Below are 10,294 nucleotides of genomic sequence, written 5' to 3' on the forward strand. Positions count from 1 at the left end.
TGACTTCACACAATCACAGTTAAAACACCAGAAAGGAAAAGCACATTTATATATCCACACACATGCAAACATACACTCTGTGTGTGTGTGTGTTTCTCTCTCTCTGACATACACACCTTTAATTAAACAGCAGACCACATTGCACTAAGTCTCAAGAAACAGGCCATGGCAGTAATCTTAGATCCTTATTCAGAGCTGATTTGCTCTTACTTTACATGTAATTCTAAAAGAACTTGGGGATCTGACTCCCAAGACTCATGGAGAATAAAAGCAGCAAACAGAACAAAAATGAGATAAAATGGGTAGATATGTTGACAGCATCAAAATCTGAGCATTGAATGTTCAACAGTTCAAAAGCAAGCAGAAAAAGAAGAAAGAAAATGATTATCACAGAGCAATCCAGAGCCACTGAGTCTGGGGACATATTACCCTTTGTGCCTCTGTGGACCCCAGCAATACTGTGCTACAGCACAGTCTGATCCCTTCTGTTTTGAGGGTGACCCCGCATCATCAAGGAGGCTAAATTAAGTTCTGTGTTTTCTGTTTATGAACTATGGACATTGGGTCCTCTAGCTAAGAAAGGTTTATATCTAAAATGACAAAGAACCTTCAGACGAGCATTGATTTCTGAGAATCATTAGAATCGTAGTTTTAGAATTGAAAGGCACCCCAAGTACAATAAAATTATAACAGATTAAGTAGCTCTCAGACAATGACCTGCTCCGTTGAGCTGACCGACCTGATGTGACCTTCTGCTACTCATGCATTGAAGCTGGTCACCCAGACAGAGGAAGTCTTTTTGCCATCTCAGTGTTAGATAAATCTTAGGATCTTCTCCAAAAGCATAGAGAAGGAAGTTAGAGGTAAAGGAGAGAATTTATAAATTGCAACACAATAGCACATGTTCAAACAGCCTTCTTATTTCTTCCCTGTAAGTACCTGGTATTCTCCACCGCACTGACAGCATCCTGTCCGGATTCTATCTGCTCCACCCTGCCCCGCCTCAATGGCCCAAATCTCTCTCTATTCTTCAGTCTAGCAGTGCCATCTCCTCCAGGAAGCTGTCTGGAGCCTTCAGCTGTAACTGATCTCGCCTTCCCTGAATTTCCGTGGGATGTTACTGCTCTCTCTCATGGTACATTTCAATCTCTACATTACATTACAGGGTTTTTTTTTTTAATTATGGCATCTTCCTCTAAAGAATCTGTAAATTGCTCAAGGACAGAATCTAGACTTGATTCATATCTGTGTCTTCAACAGCACCTGTCGTGCTGTCTCACGTATAATAGGTGTTTGATAAAAACCTATTGAATAAGTAAATGAATGAATCAAGCCAGTCAGAAATCTATCCTTTGCACTTGTCAATGCTCCCTGGTTGACATACAGAAATAGGAATTCTAAGGGAAACACGAATTTATAGAGAAAGGCATTAATATAGAAAATGTGTGCTCTGATTCCTTTCCCCTTAGGAGAGTAACAACAGTCCCTCTTCTTAAAAAGTGGGTCTGAAGACTGGTGTCTTCTCTCAAATGAAGAGAAAGTCATTGAACATCATGATGTGGCTTTGCACTTACTGTATCTTCAAAGCACATTTGCTTGACACTCTGTGGTTCGTTGGTTGTCTGACAAAAGCAGTCTAATGACACCTGATTCTTGCATAACAAATTTGGAGTTTTCAAAATACTTTAATATATGCAATTGCTCTTGGCTGTCATAACAAAGTATGATGGCAGGTAGGACAGTAGTTAGTAGCCTGGATTTTCAGGTGAAGATTCTGAAACTCAGTGACCCAGTATAAATTCCATGTGAGAAGTGTCAGAACGAGGGCCATTTTTGCCCCCTCTCGGTCTGGTGCTCAAGCCAGTAGAACACACAGAAATAACGAATTCAGACCTTTCTTGTTTGGTTCAGTCCCAGCGTCCTTTTGCGTCTTTGAATACCTCCAGTAAGCCCTGACCTTATCACCCATTTTACGTTTCCTAACTTGTATTGCCAGTTTTTTGTTTTGTTTTGTTTTGTTTTTAAATACAGAGATAATGTGATGGTTAATATGATATGTCAACTTGGCTAGGCCATGGTACCCAGATGTTTAGTCAAACATCAGTCTAGATATTGCTGTCACGGTATGTATTTTTTAGATGAGATTAACATTCAAATCAGTTGGCCTTGGGTAAAGCATATATTACCTTTCTTAACGTGCGTGGGATTTACCCAGTCAATTGAAGGCCATAAGAAAAGAAGACAGAGGTTCCTCGAAGAAGAGGAGGTCTTGACTCCAGAAGCCTTGGCCTTGAGCTTCAGCGTCAGCTGTTCTCTGGGTCTCCAGTCAGCCTGCCTGCCCTGCAGATTTTAAACTTGCTGGGCCCACAGTGGTATGAGCAAACTTCTTAGAATAAATCTCTCTCTTTCTCTCTCTCTCTCTATCCACACACATCCTACTGGTTCTGGTTCTGTTTCTCTGGAGAACCCTGACTACTGTGGACAATTCCTAATTTGTGAGGATAATTTGTTTTATAAATGCATTTAAATTAAAGGAGGACCCGATGAATTCAGCATGGTACCAGACTTTCAAAAAGGAAGTAGAAATCTTCCCACCGAAAAACAGCAAAAAAAAACTTCAAAAAACCAAAACAAAAAAACAAAATAGAAACTGTAGACCTCACTGGAAACAACTAGGGTTTCAACTCCTTACTCTGAAAATTGACCATTAAAGGGAAAGAGACAAGTGTTTATTCAGCCCTTACTATCCTAGAGAGTAAGTCCTAATTGATAAGGATCATTTTTCTCTACAAAAGGATTCCAGTCAATAAATTTGGAAGGAATAGTGTAATTAGACCTATTTTCTAGCTTCTAATGCAACCATTCATTCACGGATGAAACCATGAAATGGTTGAATGAATGGATGAGAAACTTTACAATGACTCAGTCATGTGGACACCACATGAATCCACTTGTCAATGTGTGTATTACTGAAAGCAGGGCACCCAGACACTGTGTACCTCCCTACACGAGGCAACATACAGCACCCAGAACCATCTATGAAGGATTCTTGCCAAAAAAGAAGTTGAACGTGAATCAAGCCTTTAACCAACTTCAACATAGAGGAAATGCAGCAGCTGGAAGAACAAATGTGAAACAAGCGAACAATGAAACAAGTGAGCGAACTCCAAGTGGGTAGGGAGAATAAGAATGAAAGGGGTGTTTGTTATTCATAATTGTGCTGAGACCAGAGGCCCACTGGGACTGCACCACGCAAAATGAGAAGAATGCTTATCATAAGAATCTGAGTTTGCTGATTGCAGTAGCTTGACCTGATTTTGCTCACCTATTTCCTTCTTCTTGGCATTTAGTCAACATTCAAAATCCGTCTCCTGAGTCAGGCCAGACACTAGTCCTTTGTCTGCTGAGTCTGCAGTAGACACTGAAAAAACTTGCCCACTGGATCCTTGGAACCTGGAAGCATTGCATCTCCTCGGGCTCCCAGCCAGAAGTAGCCCCATGCCAGTCTGTTGGCGTGGAGGCTGCAGGTGAAATGCTCTCCCAAAGGCCTTTTGCCTTTCTTTTAAATACTTGTAAAGGTAATAGATAGTCATTGTAGAAAAAATTGAAGACTGTATCTAAGTAAAAAAGAAGAAAGTTTTGCAATTGCCCAGGGTTCAATACTGTTAATATTCAAGTGCATGTATAGAAATGTTTATGCCAGTTATAAAACTCTGGGTTTTGAAGTGAAAAAAAAAAGTGAATGAAGGGCCACAAATAGCAAAATATCCTTCTTTCTTATGGGTGAATTTTATTGCATTACATATATGTGCTGCATCTCCTTTATCCATTCATCTACTGATGTGCACTTAGGATGCTTCCATATCTTGGCAATTATAAAGGATGTTGCTGTTAAAAGTGGGGTGTATGTATCTTTTTGAATTAATTTTTATTTTGTGCTTGGCTTTATTCCTTTGATAACTATGTAAGTTTAAAAAGCTAAAGCTCTAAGTGGTCCTAGAAACAATGAACAGTACATATATGTAAATTTTTTTAAATGTGCAGTATAATGTGTATATAGATTTACATGCAATACATTGTATATGTGCAGTCAAATTGTAACAATTCTACCTAATAAAAGTGAAAAATGAAACAAAAAAACAAAAACAAAATTAAAGGAAAAACTAAAAAAAAGAAATTCAAGTGCATGTTCTTTTAAACAGACATATGTACATTATACTTTTTGTACCATAATGGAATCATATTGTAGATGCTACTTGGAAATTTGCCTTTTTTCACTTAATATTATATCATTAACATACTACCACATTAATGAATTCACTTGTACCATGAATGTATACTATTCCATTGTAAAGATGTACCATAAGTTATTAAACTACTCCTGTTTTTGAACATTTAGCTTGTTGCCAACATTTTGCTCTTTATTCATCTTTGTGTGTATTTCTTATATACTCATTCAATTTTTTCCATAGAAGACATTTCTGAAATTGGAACTACTGGGTCAAAATGTTTTCAAATTTTAAAGGCCTTTTGGCATATATGTGTATATATATATATGTGTATATATGTATATATCCATATCTGGTCAAATTGATTTGTAAATAACTTGTACAAATGTACATGCCCAGCAGCATCATGTGAACACTCATCATCCACATTGTCAACATCATCACCACCACCATCAGCAGCAGCAGCATCATAACAGCTAATGTTTATTGAGCTCTGAATATGTGCCTGGCAGAGCATTCTAAGCATTTTATTCATAGCAACTCATTTAATTGCCACAATTCCTCTCTGGTGGATACTATAATTATTCAAAATGTATGATGGGGAAACCAGTTATATATGATTGTATTTTAAAAATAGAAGTAGGTGAGTGAAAAAAGGAAAAAAAAACTACCCTTCAATAAATTTTTTTTAAAAGTTATTTCCCCGTCTTAAAATTCCACTCTATTGAGCAGCCACTGTTAAGTTTGTGTGTACTTGTCTAGATGTGTTCTATGCATACAAAAATATGTGTGTGAATGCACTTTGTTTTTTAAAGACAGAAGAGATCATACTATATATATCACCAAACGCCACTGCAATCAGCAGTTTTCTTCCACTGCTATATCATGGCCATCTTTCCATAACAGTTCATGCAAGTTTACCTCACTCCCCTTTACAGTTGCATGACATTCCATTATTTGTACGAATGCGCCATATTGGCTCAGGTCTCTCTCACCTCCCCAACCGGGCTGCAAATTCTGTAAATCTCTAGCACCATTCTTTGTCACTTCGCAAGGTCTGAGCTCATAGACAATGAACACTGAATGGAAAAACTTGTTTTCTGTAGAGTGAATATTTTCCCTGAAAATCCAGGTATATACAATGGAACTGCCTGTTGGAGAAATGCCATCCTAAGCAAGTTATGAATCTCTAAGCTTTAGTTAATGCCTTTAACAACTGGCTGCAGTTAGTTGCACATTTTTGTAGGCGTTGTAACTCCTTTGAAGTTTACCAAGCAGTTGCATCATTCCAAGCATCTCAAGTAGTTTGGAAAATCACTAGAAGTTACTCGAGAGACCTGGGTTCTGGTTATTGATCATGCTGACTGTGACCCTGAGCAGGGCACCTTTCCTTTCTGCTTCTCTTCACTGCTGCATTGGGGGTTGGGATGGGGGTCATGAGGACCCTATCTAGCTATGAGATCCTATGAATTTACAAGCCAGGGCAGAATCCACCTCTGTGAGCTCTGCATCAGGATGGGCATGACGGCTCATGTTCCCCGAAGAAATCATTTTAACTCTTGGCATGGACGCTTGACATTTTTTAAGATGGAAAAATACAGAAAGGAGAGCATGTCATCTAGTCTTAGTGCATGAAAGAGAAGTGAGCCCCATTTGCTGTAAGGTCCCCCAGAAGCAGAGCAGGAGAAAACCAGCCAATGTTATTCATCCTCTCCTACTTCAAGCACCTTCCAAACAGCTTTGCAACAATGATTTGAAATGCTCTGTTATGAGGGTGCAGGGAAACACTAGGTAGGGTCGTATATAAATTCACTTATTTTATTTAGAAAGTGAAAAAAGGTACCAACTGATACATACACTATGATTAATAATATGAAAAATAGATATAAAAGTGGCAGAAAATGCAACAAAATAGTTTAATGATTATCTCTGGGTTATGGGTGATTTCTATTTTCTTCTCTGTACTTTGCTCAAAGTTTCCCTAATAAATAGACATCCCTTTTATAGTCAGAGAAATACAATCAGAAAAACACAAATACTAGTAAAACATCAAAAATACAATTACATTACATTAAAAAATAAAACAATTACATTAAATGCGACTAGGGATCACTAAGTTAAAATCTTTCTTTAACTTTAACTTTACCTCATTCTTTTCCATTTCTGTAAACAGGTATTAATTTTAGAAGGAAAAACAACCCCGCTTAGGGCAGTTGCCTACCCCAAGTTCATTCTCTCCCTTTTCCTTTCTCTCCTTTTCCCCTGAATTTGGTGGGGAAAGTGTCAGTGTACCCTGAAAAAAAATCTGCATCTTCCAGGCTTCCTGGCAGATGGAGGTAGACATTTGGTTTAGTTCCAGCCAATGAAATACAGGTAGGTGTTGTTGAGTGGGCCTCTCAACTGACTTGAGTGCCACGTGCCGGTATGCCCTTCCCTTCTAATTCCTCTCCCTGCCTGGAACTCAGATGTGAGGTCTGGTACTGCAGTGGCCATCTGGTAATGAGGAGACAATTTCAGAGCTAGAAATCATTACATTAAAGCTAGTGGGGCAGAAATAAAGGTCACCTGGGACCTTGGGGGCATCTTGGAGCCACTGGACCACGCTGAACTATCTCCCTGCCAACTTCAAGCCGTAGGAGAGATAATAAAGTCCCCGTCATGTTTAAGCCACTGTGTCTTCTGTCTTTGTTGGTCATAGCTGAGCGCAATTTCCAAGTAATACATCCACTTAAAAAAAAAAAAAGCTTTTAAACTCCTAATCACTCTGACCATCTTAAAACAAGGTTTTAGGAGGAAGGGAATTGAAATTCACTTAGGATGAAAATAAAAAGCAATGTTCTACTGAAAATTAAGGATTGTCTCTGAGGCTCCAATAGATCTAATCTGTTTCACATTGTCAATGTTCCACTCTTGGTGGTAAGTTCATTATTTTTACATCTGGGGACAATAAGTTTGTTACTACATCCTGGCAACGAGGAAATCAATGCAGGGCCATATGCCTAATCGGAGACCATTTGTCACGGTGTATGCTCCTTCCAGAGAATGCAAAACAGACCTTGACAATGTGAGGATAGTTACTCGAAATGTCAGATGGAAAAACATGTTAGAATATGGGGTGTGTGCACGTATCCTGTGAGAGAAAAGGACCCAGCCCTCCGTTCATGCTTCCTCTGCAGCTCCCTGGTCAACAGCAATGCCACAACCCAAGGCACGTTTTCAGGACAAATCCTCCTGCTTCATTCTAAAAGGCCAGGGGAGAAGAAAGGAGAGAGGCAGGGTCAAAAACGCCAGAGCTGGAAGGACCTTGGAAGGTTGTTCATTAACTTCCATGCTTTCTTCCTCTAGGTGAGCAAGTGAGGCTTCGTGCCTCCCAGGAAATTAGTGACTGTTAGAATTGGAACCCAGGACAGCAGCAGAGTCTCACGGCACAGAGGGACGTGGCAGTACCAAGTCGGGGAGGGACCTGCAGCCATTCTCCTGGTGGTTCTGTACAGGCATCTCCATGGAGGAAGAAGCAAAGAGGGAAAGAGGAAGTTGGGTGACTTTGGGGGCCCTGGGGCCAGGATGGGTAGAGAGGTGGGAGGACTTGCCTCTATTGCCCCTGTTTCCCAGCCCCCCTCTTCATTGTGCCTGTGAGGTGACAGCCCTGGTGTCACCCAGGCTGCTTCATCCATCTGCAGATGACCTGCTGCATGTTCCTCATCTTCCATGTCTGGAGACATCAAAGAGCCCAGCCGCCCCCCTCCTGTGTCTGGGGAAGTCTGTTAGGATACAAGATAGTAATAACTATTCTACAATTGAAATAAAAAGTCCTCTTTTTTCCAACAGGACGAAGATTTCCTAATGCATTCAGTCCTTTACTGGGTCCTATGGGGACTGAAACAGACAGACAAGGCGCTCACCCTTTTGTTGGAGATATTTAAGATTCAGGCAGGAAAGAGAATTCAAAGGAAAGGGGTAGGGTTTACAAAAGGAGAAAAACTCACCTTTGCATATTAAAAAAAAAAAAACCAAGAAACTCATCAAGGAATTCTGCCAAAACATCCTTAGCCATACAAAAACCTAGTCTAAACTTGAAAACTACTGCTCTTTATTTGTTTATTTGTCTTTAATTCCATAGATCAAGCTCTTAGACAGGGTACCCATTCCCACTCATCCAGAGCGAAATCTAGGGTTAGGTTGGGAAGGGGAGATTGGAAGCAGATTATTCCCACTGGACATGGACAAAATCAGGAAGCCACACGGTGGTGTGTCTTCAAGGTGAGTGTACGGGGAGGTCCATATGATGTACATAAAAAGTGTAAGTATATGTATACATGTATATACAAAGTATAACTATCTACAAACCTAGACTTATTTAAATATATAGAAAAATGTATACTTATTTAAATACACACACAGATGAGCAATAAAGTTTTCTACACTGAAAGGAACATATGCCCAGATGTGCTTGGAAGCTGCTGGTTTAGACCGTGAGCTTTAGAGTCTTAGCTGCCCCAAACATGTACGATGGGGAAACTGACAGTAGTTCTTAGGGTTGTTGTGAAGATACAGACAGTATATGAAAAGCACTTGGCTGGTTTTCCTGCTACCTGGCAAGCTTCTTGAGGACAGGAACTCACATCTGCTGGCAGCTGGATGTACCCCCCGGGGCCTGGCACCAGGTCTGCACTGAGTGGTTCAGGTATCTGTCAAAGAGGTGCGTGGTTAATAGGTACACTCAGTGGCTTCCCCGTCACCACACCGGTATCTGTGCTGCTCCGGCAACAACACTGGAGCATACACAAGTCAGAATGGCACTGTGAACGAGATAACCTTCAATTCACCCCCTATTTAAAAATAGGGAAATCATTCACAAGCTTAGGTTCCTTATTTTTAGTAAAAGACGACTTGCAGACACCTCATCACTGATGGTGATTCATCAGTGTGCTATGACAGTTGTCACCGAGCTTACACCCCATGACCTAATCTGATTGGTTCTTTCATGAGACATGTTTACACAAGTCACCATATAAAGAGTGCTTTTTAAATAAAACCCAGAGAGGTAAAGGAGATGAAATGTATGTAAAGTATCAGAGCAGGGGAGATTCAGGTTAAATTTAGGGAGACTTTCTTATTGTCATTTGAGAAATCATTTGCTTCTTGTCTGGACCTACTGGTTTTCCTGCTGAGTATGTTTCTAATGACTGTTACATACAAGTTTTTCTCCAAAATTCTATCCATCACTATATTTATGTCTTCCTCCCCTAACGGCAAGCAACTTTTCACTGATAAATTTCCATGGTAAGAATGTCCTTATCTTTAATTAATTAATTAATTTTTTAATGGAGGTACTGGGGATTGAACCCAGGACCTCATGTGTGCTAAGCATGCACTCTACCACTGAGCTATATTCACCTCTTGGATAAATTGGGAGTTTGAAATTTGCAGATACTAAATACTATATATAAAATAGACAAACAACAAGTTTCTTCTGTATAGCACAATATCTTGCAGTAACCTATAATGAAAAAGAATATGAAAATGAATCTATGCATGTATACAGATGATTGAAACATTATGCTGTACACCAGAAATTGATGCAACATTGCAAATTGACTATACTTTAATAAAAAGGGAGGGGAAAAAAAAGAAAGAAAAGGAAAAAGAACATCCTTATCAATTCTGACAAACAGTTCAGATTCCAAATTCCACTGCCACGTTTTCCTTGAGCCCTTCTTGGGCAATTTTAAGCCTCCCCCACCCCCACCTTGGAGTAGCAGGCTTTTCTCTCCCTTCGTCCCCTCATCCTTCCAACCAAGTCCTCATCTTTCTAGTATCTTCTGAGCCTTGCAATGTCTGTCAACCTTAGATTGCAGCTGAGGCCACCAGGCTGCAGATATGCCAAACAGAGAAGCAGCAGATCCTGGCACATGGCTGGTGTTTAATTAAATAATGGTTGAGTACAGAGAAGCTTTGAGAAAAAAATGTCTGTGCAGACAACTTCCCACTGTCTTGGGAGGATGTGAAATAGCTGAATAGCTGAATAGCTGAATAGCTGAATAACTGAGATCTTTCTTAATCTT

The sequence above is a fragment of the Vicugna pacos genome, unplaced genomic scaffold (genome assembly GCF_048564905.1).
Source record: "Vicugna pacos unplaced genomic scaffold, VicPac4 scaffold_21, whole genome shotgun sequence".
Lineage (NCBI taxonomy): Eukaryota > Metazoa > Chordata > Mammalia > Artiodactyla > Camelidae > Vicugna > Vicugna pacos.